This window comes from Lissotriton helveticus, chromosome 1_1 (assembly GCF_964261635.1).
Source record: "Lissotriton helveticus chromosome 1_1, aLisHel1.1, whole genome shotgun sequence".
NCBI lineage: Eukaryota > Metazoa > Chordata > Amphibia > Caudata > Salamandridae > Lissotriton > Lissotriton helveticus.
The window spans coordinates 298,527,145-298,546,814 of NC_136057.1; the positions used below are offsets into that span (position 1 = coordinate 298,527,145).

The window sequence follows — 19,670 nt, forward strand, 5'->3', positions numbered from 1 at the left end:
AGCTCCCGCACTGCTAAACCCGGGTGTGCACTGCCTCACCAGATTGTGACTTTTTTAGTCACTGGCGGGCAGTTCTTTTGCGTTCCCATGTCAGTGCCTATGAAATATGCGCAGCAATGGGAACAGGGCAAGACTGGTCATATCGGGCATCAGGCATTTTCCTGGGAGGCTGGAAGGGTTGGGGCCAGTTTTGCAGCACTCTTACAATATCGGGCCCCAATAACAAAAGCAGTAGTGCTTCACACTTGCAAACCCCGCATCCCCTCCACTGAGGGGCGTGGGGAACTGGATTTACAAAATTGTCAGGGTCGCTTTGGGTTCCCAGTCCAGCCCCAATTGGGAACATCAAAGGCAGTACCTGCATGGTATGGGCTGATGCAGTCCAGGCCGTGCAGGTACTGTGGTGCAGGCACACAGGGGTTGCACAACATGTGCTCCCTGCAAGCCCCAGGGGCAACAAGGGGCCCTGCAGTTCCCCCTTTGTTTCCTCTCTGCCACAATGTTCCCAGAGGAGGAATCTCAGGAAACCTTGGAATCATTATGGACAGCGCTCTGTCCTTGAAAAATCATGTAGCCAAGGTGACGGGCACCTGCTATGGTATAATGCGCGGCCTCAAAAAAATCTTTAGATGGCTCCCGCTTGAAGCCAGAAAGCCGCTGGTTCAGGGCCTGATCATTAGCCATCTTGATTACGGTAATGCCATGTACTATGGACTGAATGAGGACCTGTTGTCAAAATTACAAACCTTGCAGAATACGGCGGCAAGACTGGTGCTGGATTTGCCGCCTAGAACAGCGTCCGCCCCATGTCTGAAACAACTACACAGGCTGCCTGTACGGCAAAGAAGTCAATTTAAGATCCTATGTTTGACCCACAACGCACTGTACAAAAAGGGGCCTCGGTATCTTAAAAAAAAACTGAACTGGTATGCCCCCAAGATCTAGCCTCAAGTCTCTGCTAGTGCAACCCCGCGTGCGAACCTCTAGGCATGGACAACGTTCCTTTTCATTTTTTGCACCTGCCCTTTGGAATAAGCTACCTCTCCACCTTCTTTCCATCAAGGAGCATCAGCAATTTCGCAAAGCCTTGAAAACATGGCTTTTTCCCTAGCATGTGGCCCGTCTCTTTCTTTTGTGATGCCCTCTCAGTGTTTGTCTCCTTCCACCCGGTACCTGTGCTGCAAGCGCCTTGAGACCTTGCGGTGATAATGGCGCTCTATAAAAACTTATGACATGACATGACATGACAAAATCATGGGGCAGAGGAAACTTGTAATATGCTTGACGGGACCGCGGTGATCCCATAAAGCATATTGCGGCTTCAAGACTGCTACACCACCACTAGGAATTTCTGATCACTGGTGGTTGTGGCGGTGCAATGGGGTTCCAACCACCAAACTTGTAATGAGGCTCTCGGACTGCCGGTGTGACGGTGGCGCGACCACCACTGCCACTCCACTAACTCAAACCGGTTGCCGCCAAGGGCACGGAACCATTACTAACATCATGGCCCTAACAATGACTATGGATGCTGCAAAGCAGGGCAAATATCCTTTATACCTCTGCTTCATAGACTTTTCCGCAGCCTTTGACCACGTTGATCGTTAGAAGCTCTGGCACAAGCTGGATAGATGGGGCATACCAGCACCCCTTTTAGATCAGCTTATTAAACTGCATACTAATACGTGGGTAAGAATTAAATTAGGAGCTGGGACCCACCTTTCTAACAAAATAACCACAACAAAGGGCCTAAAGCAAGGATGCGTTTTGGCCCCTCTGTTATTTAGTCTTTTCCTGGCGGACCTACCTGATAAGCTCAACTGCTGCTCTTCCCACGCTCCAAAATTAGGCGGCATAACACTAACAAATTTGCTATACGCCGATGATCTAGTCTTGATCAGCCAGACACCCATTGGATTACAGCGCCTTTTAAACGCGACTCACAAGTTTTTGCAACAGAATGGCCTAAATATAAACTTTCAAAAAACCAAAACCATGGCAGTAAACCATCACAAGAAGGCAAAACCTAGTTGGTACATGGCCGGTAAGCATCTAGACCAAGTAACAATCTACAAATACCTGGGTGTGTTGCTAGACCATAACAACTCATTTAAGCCACAGCTGGAATCCTTGCAAAGGAAGGGAGTCACGACCTACTTAGCGCTGAAACCTCTGAAGAAGCTGCTCCCGGACTTAACTCTCGACCTTTTTCTAAAAGTCCTCCGAGCCAAATTGAAACCTATAATCACCTACGGAAGTGAATCTATGACCGGTAGAGACGCCGCAACTCTTGACAGCATAATGGCATCCTCCTATGGAGCAATTTACCATCTTCCCAATTACACTTCAACAGCTCAAATTAGGCTGGAATTTGGCCTTCAAAACCAGGCAGCAGACAGGATGGGAGCCTTTATAAAAAGCTGGCACAAAATTAGAGCTGCAGAATTAGGGTCCCTAAATAATCATCTCTGGGTAGAGCTGCACCAAACCGCAAAATTGCCAGCTTATAAGTATCTCCAAGAATCTATTAAAACCTTAGGCTTGACAGAAGCCTGGAACATCTCAATCAGCCACTTGGAGTTAAAAAAATTAGTAACAAAGACAACAAGGTTAATATCATCAATAGAGGACAAGAAAACATTGTCCAAACGTGCTCACGGTTGGCCTGTGCTTAATAACTAAGATGTCCTCAAACCCCAACCCTACCTTATGGCACAAACAAAGATTGCCACCAAGGAAAAGTTTTTAAGACTTCGTCTGGGAGTTGGCCTGATTAACCCATTTCTACTGCCTTGGGAAAGAAAGGGATGCGAACAGACTTGTCGTCTGTGCACCTGCGGTACGGAGAATCTCGTCCATATTATATGTATCTGTAAGGACATACGGATCTCCTTGTTGAAACCATTCTTTAATCTGCACGGCGTCAGGTCTTGCAGACAGGCGGTGATGCTGTGCCTTAATCCAACTTTAGTACAGCTTAATTGCCGTCTTGCAAAATTCTTTGAACTAACAGAAAAAAGGCTGAAAAATGCACCCTCAGTTGCCATTGACTAGAACCGTTCAACGGCCCTGGCCCTACAAGATCTTGCCTAGTAAAGGTATCTCATGGTTTCCTAAACTGGTACTGCAAATTGCAAGCAGGGCCATCAGACTACTGTCTCATGCCGCACAGATGCTTCTTATTAGTTCAAAGTGATATATTTTATCAAACTGACTTTTCAGTGACTGAGTGTTAATTTCACAATTGATTATTTTTTCTTTTAAACTAGTTATTTTAGTCTTGTAAACTCCTCACTTATTGTAATCTTGATATTATTGTTATGTGCTATATGCAAGGTTTTAATTAATCAAGCATAATAAATTACTTACTTACTTACTCACTGCCACTCCATCATGAGTCTGGCAGTCCGTGGACCGCCAAACTCATTTTTTGTTTGAATATTTGTTATTGATATTTCAACGTATGGTGACAATACAAAGCCATAGTTTGAGGAGGGTAAAGTAAAGGTTAGTGTTGCGATGCGCAGCAATGAACAAGTACAGCAACAGCATTATACATTACAATCTTCTCATTCCTTTAACCGTCATTGCTGAAAAAGAGAAAAAACATTACATGAAACGAATAACTGTCCCTCACGGTGTTTCCCACTGGGGAGTGTTGTCTATATCCACAGTGCCACAACCCATCAGCCAGAATAGAGATGGCGTCTGGTGATCGAGTCGGTGGTACATATCTTGCGGTTGTGGCTCATCGCGTGTAGCGAGTGTGTGTCCAGTGGGATGGCATAAGGGCAGGGTGTCGTTGGGGGCTGTTGTGATGCCGTCCATTCAGTGTATAGATATCTCTTACTGATTACTCAGGGGGAAAGAGAGAGTGAAGAATACATCCGACATGTTTCTACATCTCGAGCATGTATGTCATGGTCACGGGACGTAGCACGTAACGCAGCTATACATCACTTAGTGAGTCATACTGGGGTCTCATCGCTGTCATTCCAGCCGTGTTGGCTCCGTAGGGAGAATATGGAAAAAGAAAAAGGGAGGGGTGTGGGATGCGGTCATCGAACTTGGTGGTGTGGTGTGAGTGCCGCGGTGGGAGCGCTTCGGTATAGGCGGGTCTCAGGGAAGTCGTCGGGTATGCCTGTTGCTACTTGCCTAGTGTTGGGAGGGTGTTGGGACGGTCGCGGGAGGCTTGAGATGCGGGTAGGGCGTGGAGGGTGTCGTCTCGTCTGTTATAGTGTGGTGTCATCTGTGGGTACTGCAGCCTCCATAACTGGTGGTACATGTATATCCCTGTCAGGGGCGTCAGTGCCGCGGTCCATGTCGTCTGCTCCCTCTATTGCATCTCCATCCCTCCTGGGGGGATTGTCAGGTGTGGGGTCTCCCAGTGACTGGCATTCTCTATGGAAGGAGCTGAGTGTGTCGTCCCATATAGTCGCGATTGGGAACTGTCGCAAACCTGCTGTCTCCTCGTTATGGAGGATGATGCTTTCTGCTCTTGCCCAGTTGTCCAGGGAGGCGCGCCAGTGTTGTGCTAGGGGTGGGGCCGTTCTTTTCCAGCATTTGGTAAGCAGTCTTTTGGCCGTGAGGAGGCCCAGGTCCCAGAAACGGGAGGGGACTTTATTATGTTTGGTCCTCTTGTATAGGCCCAGTAGGCACGCCTCCCATGTGTGCGGTATCGGCATGGTCGTGCATCGTTCGAGTATCAGCAGCACCGACCGCCAGTATGTTTGTATCCGTGGGCATTGCCACAGCATATGGAGCAGGTCCGCCCCATCGAGCGCACATCTCGGGCAGCTAGCCGAGGCTCCTGGGAAATACTGGTTAATTTTGTCTGGCGAGAGGTATGCTCTATGTAGTATGTAAAATTGAATCAGTTTGAAGCGTGCGTTGCGGGGGACGTTTTTGGGGCCTGCTAGCACCATTGCCCATTCCTTGTCCATCCAGTCCCTCCCCCTGTCGGTTGCCCATTTGGCACGCAGAGGTTGTAGAGTATGTTGTGTGTGTGACAATAACGCTTGAGTCAGCCAGTGTATCACATGCGAGCCATTGCCCATGACGTGCAGGTGTTGTATCAGTTGATGCGTGGGAAGCTCATCAGTGATGTTTCCCCACCGTCGTGTGTATGCCGCCACTATGGAGGCGTGTTGCAAGAATTGTCCCGCTGGGATGCCCGTGTCGCTAACCAGTGTCGCAAAGGGGATCAGGGTTCCGTCGGCATATAAGTCCGCCATGGTGTCTACTCCCGAGCGTGTCCAGTGCTCCAGTGCGGCCTCCGTGACAACGGTTGTAGCCTTCGGGGTGCCCAGGAGCGGTAGCGCTGGGGCATACGGTTTGACATTTTTTGTGAGTCGTAGGCTCCTGGTGTAGCACTTTACGGCCACATCTACATGTAGTTGTGGTTGATTCTTCGTGCGCGCTAGTGGGTGGAATAGCGAGTGTATCTGTAGGAGGGACAGCGTGCCCGCTGTTGTGGCTGTGTCCTCCAGGTTCCTGCCTGAGAGCCAGGCCGCCACCCATTGTAGTTGTGCCGCCAGGTAGTAAAGTTCTAGGTTTGGTACTGCGAGGCCGCCTGCCTCGACTGGTGTGTATAATTTGTTCAGCGCCACTCTAGGCCTTCCAGTGTTCCAGATCAGCTCCCTGATCATTTTTTCTAATTCTTTAAAAGTGCGGGCAGGGACGTACACTGGGAGGTTGGCGTAGTAATATAGGAGTCTGGGTAGCACGATCATTTTCGTCAATGTCACTCTGCTTGGCACATTGAGTGGGAGAGTCTTCCAAAAGGCTATCTGTGACCTGATGGACGTGACGGCACGTGTCAGGTTGCCATCCAGGATATCCGGGAGCGTCCTGTATATGTATATTCCCTGATATTTGAATGTGGTGTCGTGCCATGGTAGTTGCTCGCCATTGATACTGACTCCGGGATCCGGAATGTTGGGAGCGAACGAGTATGCCCCCGATTTGGCCCAGTTCACCTTGAGGCCCGACATGGTCTCAAAGGATCGGAAGATGTCCGATAGGTCCGGTGGCAAGTTGGCAAGGTCTCTGATATACAGGAGCAGGTCGTCAGCGTATAGCGAGACAACGTGCGTGCCATCTGCCAGGGGGATGCCCCAGTTCGCACCTCTGCTGCGCAATATCTCAGCAAGGGGTTCTATTGCCAACGAGAAGAGTAGTGCGGATAGCGGGCAGCCTTGCCTGGTGCCTCGTCTAACCTTAATAGCGTCGGATATTAGCTTACCCGTGCGGACGCGTACCTCGGGGTTCCTGTACAGCAGCCCGACCAATGCGATGTATTCGTCTCCTAGGTCGAATTTACGCAACACTGCCAGCAAATAGGGCCACTCGACCGAGTCGAACGCTTTTTCGAGGTCTAGAATTAGGCAGCCCGACCTCGGCCATCCCTGCACCACGTATTCCTGTATCCGAAACAGCCTTCTGATGTTGTGGGAGGTGCATCTAGCGGGCACGAAGCCGTTCTGGTCACTGTGCACCAAGGAGGGCACCAGTGGTGCCAATCGCCTGGCCAGGGTTGACGCTAGGATCTTGTAATCTGTGTTCAGAAGCGCCAGGAGCCTATACGATCCAAGGACTGTGGCATCTCGACCGGGCTTGAGAAGAGACACCAGCGTCGCCTCGTTCATTGACTGGAGTAAGGTCGAGTCATCCAGTGCCGCTGAGTACACTCTGAGGAGCTCCGGTATCAGTATATCGGAGCACGCTTTATAGTATTCAGCCGGTATCCCATCTGGTCCTGGGGCCTTGCCATTCGAGAGGGCGAAGATGGCGTCGCGTAGCTCCTCTGCCTCCATTGGTGACCCAAGGTCGTCACGCTGGTCATCCGTGAGGGCAGGCAGCGTGACCTCATCCAGATAAGCGGCGATGTTCGGATGTGGGTTCCGTAGGCGCGACCTATAAAGCGCGTGGTAGTGCGCTATAAAGGCTTCGTGGATCTTCGCTTGGGTGTATACCACAGGGCCTATAGGCGGATGTATCGCCGTCACAGGTGACGTTCGCTCCTCACGCTGTATCAGCCAAGCCAACAGATTGCCGGGCTTATCACCAGTGTGATGCGTGCGGGCCGAGTGTGCCGCGTAATTAACATGTTTCAGCTTATCTATTAGTCTGTCATGTTCCGCCCGTGCCTCTAACAATCTAGTGTCCGCGCCTTCAGTCGCTTCCTGTTCTGCCTGCATGAGGTCCGTCTCTAGGCACCTCAGATCTGTCTCCAACCGTCGTCGGGAGTGAGCTTGTGTGCCCAGACATTGCCCCCTGAGGACTACGTTGAATGCGTCCCATTCTATCTGTGGGGTTGATGCTATGCCAGTGTTATCCTTGAAAAATTGTGCTGTTTGTGTGCATATGGAGCTTCGAAATTGGCCATCCAGTAGCAGGTCAGGTTGTAGCCACCAGGTAGGTATCGGGGGTCGGGGGTGTTCCCATGCCAGACTCAAGATGTGAGGGTTGTGGTCAGAGTGCGTGCGGCCCATATAGCAGGTGTCCGTGACATGTGGCATGATCTCGCTGGTGACCATGTACCTATCTAGGCGCACGTATAAAGCATGCGCCCCAGAATAGTACAAGTAGGTTCTGGTGTGTGGATTGCGGCTGCGCCACGCGTCCTGCAAGTCCCATTGTGCGGACCACGCCCGAAGAGTGTTCGCAGCAGTCTGTGTCTGTGAGTTGGGCGGCGGGGGATGGGATCGGTCCAGGGCCAAATCCAATGTGCTGTTGTGGTCAGAGTGCGTGCGGCCCATATAGCAGGTGTCCGTGACATGTGGCATGATCTCGCTGGTGACCATGTACCTATCTAGGCGCACGTATAAAGCATCAACTCAAAGCTATAAAAGATCTGAAATCAGACCCCTCTATTATTATTAAACAGGCCGACAAGGGTGGTGCGGTGGTGGTATGGCCCCGCTCAATGTATCTATTGGAAGGAAGGACACATGTGGACAATTTGGAATGATACCGAGCGGTCAAAGAAGACCCGGTGGTAGAAATCCAAAACAAAATTTCTTGCATTACCAAGGAGGCATTGGAGAATGGCTTCTTGGGTCCAAAATAATTTGAATTCTTAAATAAAAAGTCACCGAGAACACCTGTTCTCTACTTCCTCCCGAAGATCCACAAAAACAATACAACACCCCCGGGGAGACCGATTGTCTCCGGCTGTGACTCAGCCCTGGAGCCTGCTTCAAAATATATAGATTTCTTCTTGAAACCATTTTTGTATGGGGTCAAATCGTACTTAAGAGACACTATTGACTTCATCAATAAACTTCAAGAAATGACGTTTGACACTGAAACGCAGCTGATGGTAACGCTAGACGTTACCTCACTGTACACTCAAATTCCCCAAGATGAGGCTCTTGAGGTGATGGAAATTTATTTAGACCAACGTGAAAGACCACATAGGGTTCCAACTGCCTTCATTCTTGCCTTGGCCCAAATCACTTTAAAAAACAACTACTTCAAATTTGAAAACGAGTTTTTTGTTCAAATCAAGGGCACAGCCATGGGTTGTCCCTATGCTCCAGAGATGGCGGTGCTGTACACGTCACAGTACGAGGAAAAATTCATTCATAAGGATAATCCCTATGGTGCAAACATCAAACAATGGTTAAGGTATATTGATGACGTCTGGCTCCTGTGGCAGGGGAGGCAGGCAGAGCTCATGGCCTTCCATGAATGGCTTAATCTGAGACACCCTGACATCAAATTCTCCATTGATTGTAGTAACCAAAGAATGACATTCCTCGATGTGGCTGTTGGTACCGAAGGGGGTAAGTTCACCACTACTTTGTTTAAGAAGGCTACAGACAAGAACACAATCTTACATTATAAGAGTGCTCATCCACAGTGTCTGAAACAGAACCTTCCTTATGGCCAACTGCTTAGGATCAGACGCAATTGTTCTGACCTTGATGAATTCAATTCACATGCAGATACTTTTTGTGATGAACTAAGCAAAAGGGGTTACCCCAAAAAACTTCTTAAGCACTCGAAGAAAAGAGTGCGCTTTACCCCACGAGAGGAACTGCTCAAAACTAAAATCAAAAAAGAGTTGGACAAACTTGTATGTGTTACCACCTACGGAGCACACACCAACAAATTTCGACAGATCATTTTGCGTAATTGGCATTTGTTGGAGGGATTGGAATTCCCTTTGCAAAGGCCTATTTTCGCTATGAAGAAAAATCTGAGCGTCGGCCAACAAATCATTAGAGCTGACAGTTTTATACAGAAACCCAAAAGTGATTTAATTTCCAAATGGAACCTCAAACCCATCACAGGCCACCATAAATGTGGCACTTGTGTGGCCTGCAATAATGTTGTAGAAGGAGATGAATTTTGCCATAACGGCATAAAATGGAGACACAGTTTACATACAAACTGCAAAAGCAAAAATGTGATTTATGGGATCCTGTGCGCTTGCAATAGATTGTACATAGGTAAAACATGCCAGCAGGTTAATGTCCGGATAACTCAACATCGCTCACGACTAAAGAAAAAAGTGCAAAATGCCCCAATGGTTGAACATTTCGTGACTGCAAATCATAAGGAAACAGATTTCACATGGACCGTTCTGGCTGGAATGGATCCTCAGCACAGATCGCCTAATGTGGAGAAAGCGCTATTACGTAAAGAGGCCTATTTGATACTTCTGTTTGACACCATTAATACCGGCCTCAACTCAATTAGTGAGCTTTCCAGGCTGTAAATTTGCTCCACAGTGTAATCAACTTCAGGCCCCACAATGCAACAGTGTGGGAAAGCAAAACATCCCACCGTTGATTGGTCAATTAAGAAGGAGTTGGTCTCTTGGAGACACTGAGGAAACCGAATCCCATTCACTTTGTGTGATGGAATGAGGAAGTGGTAAACTCTGCAGAATTGAAAGGTATGGCAACTATACAGCGATAAGCGGGCCAGCGGTATCGCTGCAAGTCACAGCGTTTGCACTTTGTTACCAGAGAACCATTTTAGATAATACTACTGGTTTTAAATTTTTGTCCACTAATATCGACCCAGGCAGTGCTGCCGCGCTGTTTGTTAAATTACTAAGCGGCGCGCCGCGCCTTTGAAATTTAAGCATGGTTCTTGAATGAGCCCTAACCGACGCCCACGTTTTTCCAAACAGAACCGCGGCATCTGAAGATACTCCAGAAGGGGTACCGGCACAACCCGGGCCCCGTTGAGAACTAAGGCCATATTGAAATGTGACTGTCAGGAAGATATTAAGTAAGTCATTCCCTGGTTGTGTAAAATAGCATTTAGGAGCCCATGAAAATCAAACGTAGAACAAGCTAGTGATATGCCTTTTTACTTGCAGTGTACCATGTGAAACACGAACATCTCCATTATTAGAAACTGCAGCAGAATATTGGTTCCCTTTGTACCTTACACCCAGGTATGAGCATAATGCCTTTGCTTACCGTACATTTAAAACAAATGTTTACAAACGGCACTTCATAAAAAAATCCCTGTTTTTTTAGAAAAACGCACAGACCCTACAAATCTACATAAGTGTTTTGGATGAACCGAAATACCTCAATTCCTCAGAGGTGCGTGTCATTTTAATTTGTACATAAGAGAAGGATTGGGCAGGTTGAGTGGAGCAATGTGTAACGAGCATCCACAAAAAAACTATTTTGTGTCTTTATTATTAGGTTCAATAAATGGGGAAAAGAATTCATTTGGCCCTGAAGAGAGTTTGAGAAGAAACCTCCCAAATTCGAAACGCGTAGGTGGACAGGATCAAGTCCTCAGTTTTGAATAATAAATGAAACTGTTAGGAACGTTTAGCCTACTAACATTTCTACCGAGAGGTCGTTTTGTTCTTTTTGCAGACCTATTGAAAGGCTTCTTTTTGGTCAAATAATTCCAAATATTGTTTTACCGGAAAAAAAACATTGATAATTTCCCCTTTCATGTGAAATGTAACCACATGTTTTTTGTACATTATTTAATGTTTTCACAATTTATATGTATGTTGTATCAAGTTATTGTTTAATCACGTAATTTTTTTGATTTGAACTTGTTGTTGTACTTTCATGGTCAGTACGTTCAAGACATTGATATTTCTCTTGACTGAATTGATATCTATTTTTGATAAAATTGATGAATAAAACGGCGCAACTAATCGCCAAGATAAACATGTTAAGTTCTGTTTATCCTTTCCATCCTGAATCAAAATGGTGTGAAATATAATGAAGTGTGGGTTTCTTTGTTCTTTTCATAAAGTATTTGGGCCCTCACCCCACTTCTGTCCGCATGGGCCATACTCCCTTTTTGAAAAAAAGTTGTAGTCTCCCCCCAGCACCCACGGGATACCATGCCAGGGAGCTAACGTGTTTGATAACTGTGCAAGGAAAGCCGCTAGGCCCGTGTTGGGCGCGTACACCGAGGCCAGCACTAGTGGATTCCCATCTAACCTGCCATGGACCACAGCGAACTTCCCTCCGGGGTCTACATGCGTGTCCAGTGTCGTCCATGGAGTGCCTGGTCTGACCCACACTAGTGTCCCTTTAGCATAAGATGAGTAGAGTGTGGCATATAGTTGCCCCCGCCATCGGCGGCGTAATGTGCAGGTTTCCGAGTCACTGAGGTGTGTTTCTTGTAGGAGGGCAATTTGTATGTGGTGATGCTTGAGATATGAGTAGATCTGGTAGCGTCGGGATGGTGTGTGCATGCCCCTGACATTCCACGTACATATCTTAATGGCAGACATTACAGTTTCTTAACAGTTCCCCTCCTCCCGGTCTCTCATCAGCCCTCCCCGAGTCCCAAGGTTTCACCGAGCAAATGTTCCCAGCATTACACATCGATAGCGCAGCTATGGCCACACACCACTTCAGCAGTAGGGGGGGGAAGGGAAAACATGACTAATAAAACAGTGAGCCATTGAACATGATGTACGTATAGAATACCAAAAGGTCGGGTGCAAAACGTGCTCCCGTCCATACTCTCGAGGAGAGCAACAAAGTCTAAGTCGAAGGGGGCAGGTGTGCAATGCGCACCGTAACAGTAGTATCAAATCAACAAAGTCATTACATGAAGGCCCTCCACCTTCCCGGGAGGTATGTGCCATTCTAAACCATCCTTGCATACAGAGGCCCCCATACACACATGCATGAAGTCACTATACTTTACGTGTCCCAGTCTGGCGGCTGCCAGGTGTGTCTTCTCTGGGTTCGCGTGTCAGCCAAATGCAGTTTTCTGGGGCGCGTCCGAGACCCGCGCCCACCGGAGAGGCCCCAGGCGGGCACCTACTCCGTAGATTGTGCGCAGTGCCGAGGCTACCATTGGTCGTTAAGAGTGTCCCCCTCGCTTACAGGGTCGTGTCTTTGTCCGTCCACTTCTCTGAGTCCGCCACGGTGCTCCACGGCAAGTGGTTCTGAGAGGGCTGGCCTCGTGGTGCAATCAACTTATATATTCCACCGTCTGGGGCGTGACATCCGGCCTTTCCTCCGATGCTTGTGAATCCGGTATTCCATAGATGGCTTCATCGTCGCTGGGAGGGTCTCGTTGGCTGCCGCCTGCTGTTTCACTCTGTGCAGGGGAACAGCTGAGTTCCATCACCAGACAGAGGGCATCTTGTTTCTCCTGTTGCGCGACGTCCTCTGGGGGGGTGTCCTTGCCGCTCCTTGCACGCCGGATTGTAATTTCCGGCGCGGTGGACTGCGTCTCCTCCGGGTGTTTCCGGTCTGTCTTCTAGGCATGGGACCCGTGGCAGCCCTGGGGTCCGTATCCGTGCCGCTGTCTAGCCATGTCTCCTCTTCGGTTGGGTCAGTGAAGAAGTGTGTTCGCTCGCCAGCCACGACTCTCAATTTCGCGGGAAACAGCAGAGAGTATTGCAGGCCTAGCTGTCTCAGGCGTTTTTTCACTGCCAGGAAGTCATGTCGTTGCCTCTGCACTTGCACAGTGTAGTCCGGGAAGAACATCACTGACGCATTCTCAATTCGGATCTCCGGGAGTTTGCGCGTTTCGCGCAGGATGGAGTCTCTGTCTCTGTAGTTCAGTAGGCGGAGCAGCATAGGCCTCGGGTTGGAGCCTGTTGTTAGTGGCTTAGTGGGGACATGGTGAGCACGTTCCACCACAAAATGCGGCGAGAGTGTCCCCTCCGGCAGTAGTTCCTTCAACCATCGTTCCATGTGTTCCTCTGGGCTCCTTCCTTCCCAGTTCTCCGGGACCCCGACCAGTCGCACGTTGTTCCTTCGTGCCCTACCTTCCGCATCCTCGACCCTGTCTTCCAAGAATTCCACCCTATTCAGTAGGCCTTGTATGTGTTTGTTGGATTGGCTGGCCTGGGGTCGAAGTTCCTTCACATCGCTTTCCAGGGATGCGGTGCGGTCCGTCAGCTTTTTATGGTCCGCTCTCAAGTGTGTCAAGTCTATGACTGCGCCATCGATTTTGGAAGCTAGTGAGGTGCGGGTGAGCTGGATGGATTCTTCCAGCCTTTCCATGGCTGCCAGCATGGTGTCCAATTTCGCCGTCGTTTGATCAGGATCAGTACTCTTCCCAGATTTATCCATCTTGCCCTTTGAGTTAGCGCCACCGGTCTCGGTTCGGGTTCTGGGTCCGTTAGACATCTGTGCCGGGGCGCGGACGTGGCCACAGCAGCGAGGCCTGCCGTCGATGGGCGAGTCAGAGCGCGGAGTCGGTGCGCGGTGGGGGCTGGGTCGGCTTCGCAGAGTTTGTGGCTAGTAGGTGGGCAGCCGCTCATCCCTGCGTCACAGTGTTCGTGGGCTACGGCGCCCAGCACCAGCCAGGCCACCGCTTCCTCATGTGCGGGCAGCACAGCATCGGAGTCCTCCCCCCAGAGGTATCGTGGGTGTGTCGGCAAGTCCCTCGGTGCGTCGCTCGCCTCACGGGGCGCAACTGGTGATGGGGGGCGCTGCGAGCTCCCTGTCCTCCCTCTCGGCACGCCTGAACCTCTCCTAGTCGCGGGCGTCTATGCTCTCTCATCGCGTCTTGTCAGCGGGTGTGTGCTTTATCCCCAGGGGCATTCACCAGCGCCCGCGCCCGGGCCACGTCCCCGGTCGTAGCCACCTCTGTCACCCAGGCCTACGCCGCTCACCTCTATCTGTTGCGCGGCCTGTCCGTGTTCTCCACGTGGTGGGGTTCGGCCTCGGGCCGCCGTGATGATTGGCTGCCTGCCTCCGGGCGCGGTGGGTCGTCTCTGTACTCCTGGCCTCCGGATCACAGCTCTCCGCTCAGTGCCCCACGGCCACCCGTCGCCACTAAGCAGTGCAGGCGTCGGGGTCGGCAGTGTGCAGGAATCGGTACCTGTTGCTGGGCAGCGACAGGTCTGGGATTCCGTTTCTTGGCGTGTTGGCGCGTTCCGCTGGTGTTGCCTGTAGGCCGCACTTCCGGGCCTGTTGCACCCGGCGAAGCCCCAGGCTTTCCTGGGCAAACGATGGGTTCGGAGGCGGCGTGCGCGGCCGCGTCTCCTTGAATCTCGCGGTGTGGGTCGGGTGCGCCGATCGCCTCCAAAGTCGGTGGGGTGCTTGATTATGGTCCCCCACTGCAGCGCCGGTGGTTATCGGTCGGCTGCGGATGGCGGTGAGCAGGATAACTGCCCCGGGAAGGGGAGCTCGGCACGGAGCTCTACCCGAAGGCGTCCATGTCGGTCGCGTGTGTAGCCACGCCCCGTGGACCGCCAAACTCATAAACAGGCCCTAGATCCAAACTTAGGAATCTTCACTGCAATTTCATCCATCGTCTCCCCGTCAACAATGCTTCCTTCTCGGACACTGCTAGATACCTTCCCTACTGAACATTACCTTCTCAGACATTATCAGGTAAGCAGAGACTCGGCCCAATCCACTTTGTGTATTCGACCTGCTCTCCTTCGCAGGCGGCCGTAACTTTCGACTTTGCCATGGTCTTGTGCAACTAGATGTCTGCGTTAGGTGCTTTGATCTTTTAGCCATTAGTTTTCACCTTAAACTTTAAAAATTGATAACTCCGATTCTAATGGAGTTATTTATTGCATTTTACACTATTGTTCTGAATTGGTGTGAGATTATTCTTGTGTTCTGTTTTCACTTTATTACAGTTTCAATGCTGCATAAATACTTTACACATTGCCCCAACGTTAAGCCTTACTACTTTTGTGCCAAGCTATCAGCAGATTAAGCACAGGTTAATTTAGTGCCTTTTTGTGGTTCATCCTGCCAGGGATTGCTGCTGTTGCTTGAGAAGGGCTCACCACACCCTCCTCAACCAACAAAACAATTTCTCACAATTCTCTTGGCAAGATATTGTAACACCTGATATGCATAAATGATTATGCTTGGGGTACAAAAAGTTCTTAGCAGGAGATATATGAATTTTAATGTTAGGAACCATAGAATAATAATGCTTACTTTTCCAGTGACACGAGTCAAATAGCAGAGAGTGCATAGTTATAAATCTTGAGGTATTTATCTTAAGTGTTGATAAACAAGCATACGACTGCTCATCTCATGTTTTACTTTTGTTTCAGCAATAGCAAGTTTCACATTGGAACACATTGAGATTTTTTGCATAGTGACCACATCGCAGAAAAAAAGCCTCACAGCAAGCGGGATCCATAATCAGCGCTTACTGCTGACCTCTTCTCCTGTAAAAGACCCGCACAGCCACGAGGTTTGGAGGAGGACATCCCCTCACTTGTATAGTATGTGCAGGTGAATGCAATTCACAAATTATGAAAGTGCCCTTAAGGCCCAATATTTCAGTGGTAGGGTTGCAGGTTTATCTAGGTGATTCTTTTTGAATTATTTCAGTAAGCATAGAGCATGAAGCTCGGAGGCTGACTCCCATGATCATTCATCAGGATCGTTTCCCTCCCAGCCCACTAAATATTGCAATTTTTTTTCTAGCAATACATGCATCTAAAATCTTGTTTATTTAATATTCATTTTCAGCAGTCATTTGAACAGGCAACTGGTTTGAAAAACATACTGTTTTTTTAAGCAGGATTTTAGCAAGGATACAGGAAACACTGGATGAATTCTCATACACTTTGTTAATTTTAAACACACCATTACAGGATTAATAACGTGTTCAATGTTACATAGACCAACCAACACATTTTGGTTGCAACATGGAATTCTTTGTGAGTAAGCAGACTTTACCTGAAATTATTTTTCTGTCACCACATAACTGGTAGCTAGTCTTGGCATTTTGTAAGACTTCTGGTGCAGACCTTTTAATTCTCTGATGTTCATTCATAAGTTCCTGCAATGAAGTAATTAATGTAGATGGATGTAACCTAATGCCAATATTCTATGCTTATATACATGCATACAAAGGAAAGGTGACATTCCTATTACAGAATACTCAGTATTGTTGTAGATTATTTCTGCTAACTATAATTTTTTACAGCAATGCTCCTCTTGAAACAATGTTTGAGACTTCCTATTAATTTAAATGCTACACTTTGATTCATTTGTCTGCCCATTTGTCTGGTGATGATGACATCTGGTGATGAAACTGTTGACAATACTAAGTAGAAAGAAAATCTTTGATGTCTAGCGCATTGCATATTACAGATGATATTATGGAGGAAGATGTGAGCCAAATCAATTGAAGAGGAGAACCCAGACAATGCAATAAAACAACCAATTGAGTGATCAACAATTACAAGGGTAAGATAATTCTTCATTAAAGTCTATAGCCAAGGTATGCTGCAGTCTGGGAATAGGTATTGTTCTCAAAGACCCATGAGCTGATATTCTTTCTGGATTTCTTTTCAGGACACAACCCAGAAATAGGTTTTCTAGACGATCTGGAGCTAAAGACTTAGGGCCTGATTATGAGTTTGGCTGCTTGACGAACCACCAAACCAACAGTGGCGTCGCGGCTACTGCCATACCAGCGGTCCGACTGCTGTATTCCGAGTTGGACGATTCGACCGCTGCTACTACCAGGGATCCATGAACCCTTGGCTGTGGTGTGGTGGTCTGGTCAGCAATATCTTGGTGGTGCCACTACAGCACCACCAAGCATATTCTAGGTTTCCAGATTCCACACTTTTCATGGCGGTGAGTCAGCCATGAAAAGTGTTATGGTCAGGTAACTAAGGGGGCCCTAGAGGACCCCCTGTTGCCCCTGTGCCTGAGGGGGTTTGCTGGGGGGCACATATTGTGCCCCCTCTCTGTTAACACTACTATTCCTGCACGGCATGGACTGCGCCAGTCCATGCCATGCAGGAACTTCCTTTGGAGGTCCCATGGCGGAGCCCTGCTAAGGCTCATATATGAGCCTTAGCACGGCACCGCCATGAGACCGCCAAAGCACTGCCCGCCAGACCAGAACAAAATTCCTAATCTAGCAGGCTGTCAAGTTTGGCGGTATGGGATCAGGCTGCTGGCGTTGCGGGCTGCTTCTACACCACCAAACTTGTAAAAACACCCTTAGTCAATATGCCAAACCCAAAAAGAACACCGATTGCATTGAAATCCCCATGCAACCCACTGCGAATTACTTGAGTGAAGGGCTTTCTCGATTTCGATCTGTCCTGTGGGATTTTACAAGGGTAAGTAGTGGGACCCAAATCTTCTTTCATCATGGTTAGGGACACTCATGAGCACTAGAAAAACCCTAGCCTACCGCATACAATATGAATAACAACTATTATAAAAACAAACAAGATTGTGGCAATGATACTTTGTTGTATAGCGTTTTAGGACCCTAGTGTAATTTTTCCGATTCATGCCCTTATATAGGTATAAAATATTGTATCCTAATATAGGTATAGAAATCATAACCATATTAAGACATAGCTCAAGTAGTCCTAATACGGCTTGGCTACTTCCACTAGTTGCGAAAATCTACAACGATTTCTTGGAAAAACCAGTCTTCAGCAGTCAGGGACTTCCCCCTGCATGAATATTAATTTATCAAAGAACTCATGGAGTTTTCAGAGAATTAAGTCTCTAATGACGTTATTATGTCCAATCTTACGTCAAACTCGGCACCTTCAAGGTATAAATATACCCACACTTGTCCAAACAAAGACACAGTGGTTTGAAGCAGTTCGACTATCTACTTGCCCGAAGCGCCCTGCTGCAGAAAGTGCCGAAGGAAGCCGACCCTCCAGCTGACGCACTGAGAGACGCTGTACTTTCTCCAGCCGAGAAATCCAGCTCCGGTGTTTCCAGGCTACCCTTGCGGGTTGCTGGGAAATTGAGTCCTGAGAGAGAGATACCAGACCTCCCACATTCTAAAACCAAGGTACGTAGCTGATTAGACCCTAAGAGAATTCTTGGATTAGATTCTTGGCAAAGAATACTAAAACTAGGCTACACCTTACTTACTTCTTCCCTTTACTAGACCTAGGTTAGGTACACCGGGGTCGGCGTATTTTAGAAGCACCAGTTGAGTACTTGCAGTCATTATTCTCTATGTATTTTATGCATTTTAGGTATTTTATGGCTTAGAAACCATATCATGCTTTTACAGTATTATTTTATAATACTCTTCGTACTGTACGCTTTATACTTTACCACAAGCATTATGATTGCAGCAGTTAATTTCTTATGCTTGAGAAAGAAGACTATTCAATAAATATATTTTATTGAAAACGGCCGTCTCTCTATTTCTCTGCACTTCTGGTGAAACAAAGCATGCTCGTTTGACTGAGTGAAATATCTATCTATTGTTTCAGCGACTCTAGAGATATATTTCTTATTCTTGGGAAACAAAGTTGCCATGTTTTAAGCGGTTGTTAGAAACGAATCCCTTCTTGTTCATTCGAGAATGTTTCTAGTGACCTCTGAGCTAGCTGGCACACACACAATTAAGTCTAGTATGTTCAGTAGAGACCTAGTCGACTTCAGCCCTACGTCTAAACTACAGGATATACTATTCCAATGCGCAGAGCCTATTGGGAATATATGAACTACACTACATGGCGCCCAAAGTTTGGTAAGGCTATAATTTAACGCTAGCTACTAGAGTAACTCAGTCGTGCTTTTCAAACAGACCCCTTTTTCCCGTAAAAATTGTCTAGACTTCTGGAGTGGGTTAAAGGATAAAATATCCGCTTTAAACTAAGTAGGACGGAAAAATCCTATGTATTCGTTTTTAGTTTGTTCAACGTTGAAGGATACAGTGTTCCAAAAGTATTGTTCACCTAATCTTTGTTTCCTTGAAACTTGCTCTGCAAACTTTCGGTCAACACAATGAGCGACAACGAAAGGGATAGAGCTGCAGCAGCAGCTCAGGCAGTGTTAGACGACACAAATCTCCAACAAAATGACGCGGATGCCATACACATCCTGGCGAATATAACGAAAACAAACACTATAAAACGTATAGAAAATGGAGTATCATCGAGAGGTGGTAAAGTAATATTTGTTATAGAGGCACATGAATATCGCAGACAGAGGTATTCTATTCATGGATTCTGTTTCCTGTAGCAAATGCAGTAACACACGAGTTCCACTACTATAAATTAGAGGAACCACCAGCGGAATACGTTCCTTTCGAGGACGTTGAAATTCCACTAACTTACCAAGAGCATCAGCTCTGGTTTAATGGTGCCCTACAACATCAAAATCACATTACCAGGCTCGGTCCACTAGGTAGACCAGGAGCCACATGGCCGGTACTAGCCAGCTATACACCACATCCTGACATTGAAAGAATGACAGCTCCTGAATTGTTATCTC

General features: G+C 47.9%; 1 long non-coding RNA gene across 1 annotated transcript in view; it reads left to right on the forward strand.

Moving 5' to 3' along the window:
* LOC144769429 (uncharacterized) overlaps positions 1-19,670 on the forward strand; it is a 110,027-nt gene that overhangs the window by 40,293 nt on the left and 50,064 nt on the right. Inside the window, exon 3 of the long non-coding RNA XR_013598696.1 lies at positions 16,548-16,643. This is a non-coding gene — a long non-coding RNA (uncharacterized LOC144769429). The remainder of the gene's footprint in view (positions 1-16,547; positions 16,644-19,670) is intronic.